Source organism: Protomyctophum parallelum, assembly GCF_964188405.1.
Source record: "Protomyctophum parallelum genome assembly, chromosome: 9".
In the NCBI taxonomy this organism is placed as follows: Eukaryota; Metazoa; Chordata; class Actinopteri; order Myctophiformes; family Myctophidae; genus Protomyctophum; species Protomyctophum parallelum.
The window spans coordinates 38,381,407-38,383,326 of record NC_139706.1 but is presented as its reverse complement, the minus strand read 5'-3'; positions in this window follow the sequence as shown (position 1 = coordinate 38,383,326).

Here is a 1,920-nt window from a genome sequence, read left to right as displayed (position 1 = left end):
AAAACAAGCGCCGTGCCCCTTCATGAGGACGCGCTGGCATGTGCTTCGGTGAGATCTCGCCTGGAGAAAATCACATGTCCTGTCTGTCTTTCAAGTGTTTTAGAGGCGCTGTGTTTGTGCTGTGGCTTCGATGGCAAGCAAGCTGGGGTCTGCCTACTGTACAAAGTGCTGGGCTCGGCAAGTCTGCTTGGTCTAACTAGATTAATGGAACCATAATACCAAACATCAGTTGTGCAAATATGTGAGGAGACTGAGCAGTGATCAGGAGTACAGAACAGGAAATGACAGAAACATAAAAAGCGGACACAGACTTCCTGCCGGAGCGTATTTCCTCAAGATCCACCCTGACGGTCATCGGGATTGACACATGCACATCTGTCTGCAAACCCTGATTTAACCTGGATTCAGCTCTTGTTCTCTGAGTAGACATTACACAGGCCTCCATGGTCTTTTCATTAGGCTGTTTTCTTTACAAGAGTTTTATCAATACAATTGTCACTTTAGTTGACGACACAGCTAGACTTCTTTAAAACTGTGATCCACAGGGAACTATAATTATTATTAAGGCACAACATAATAAGAAGGCTGTTGTTTTTCAAGTAGCTAAATTGTATAGTCTTAGCCCCTTAGCCAATAGTGCAGAGATTTATCGACACAGTGAGTTGTTGAGTGCACTCAACACACATGGTTCATGAATAAGAAAGAAATGCAATATAGCATAATACTTTTTACATTCTCATAAAATAAATTAAATGAATTAAGAATTATCCACTTAAACCCAATATAACTCATATAGACCGGGGTTTTTTCTGCTTATTTTTTCCTTTGAGAATCACACTGTCACGATCCGTGACGTTTTCTGCTGTGTTTCTAGTGTTCCTATTTTGTGTCCTGGTTTCCTTTGTGGTTACTATTACCTGTCTTGTCTCACCTGTGATTATTAGTTTGCTCCACCTGTGTCCTGTTAGTCACTTAGCCAATCCTTGTCTTGATTTGAGTTATGTTCACCTGTGCCCTGTTTTCCTTGTGTGTATTTATACGCCCCTGTTTTTTGAGTCCCTTGTCAGTTCATTGTTGGTTGTCAAGTGTGCTTGTTCCTGGATTTTGGTGAATGAAACCTCCTGCATTTAGACTTCTTTGCCTCTGCGCCTTCCTGTCCTGCATTTGGGTACTACCTTCTTGATTCACATCATGAATGAAAATTGCTTATCTGCAAGCCTCATATTTCATATTTCAGACTCATATTTCATCATATTTCACAGAATGCCAATTTTGGTCGATTGTTCACCTATTACAACATGCCCAGAATTGGGACTCTAGTCATGTGTTTAACTCTGTACAAATGGAACCAAAAATAACCATACTGTGTGCATTTAACATTCACCATATGAGCATATTATAATGTGCATTCCATACTATACATCTGCAGGAGTATATAGGGTGGAAACCGTCACCCCCTCTGTGCAACTTTCCAACTTTCCAACGGTTTGCTGGCTCAGCACGGGATGCTAATGCAGCCCTGTCATCAATACTTCGTTCATAATTCATACTATTCACTTGGTAAAATTCTGACACGCTTCTTGGTATTATCCTGTGATTGACAGCTGAGGTTCTTCGGGGGGGTATATTTAAGTGCTCACCAGGACCTCAGGACGCCATCTTGTGCGACAGAATTGCCTACTAGTTCCACAGCCAGCCCCACTGAGGCTCTGCCGCGGAGCCACAGGGCCACGGAGTCCAACGTCACCATGCACTTATGTGGCTATATCATCACGCTTTCTGTGAAAGCTGAAAAGACAGGAGACAGAGAGAAGAATTAGGATGCAAGATACATAAATAGTCAGAGACACACAGGGAGTAAAATAGGGTAGGTTTTTTTGTTTTTATTGAGGAGATGGCATAGACAGACTTTTGCCGATT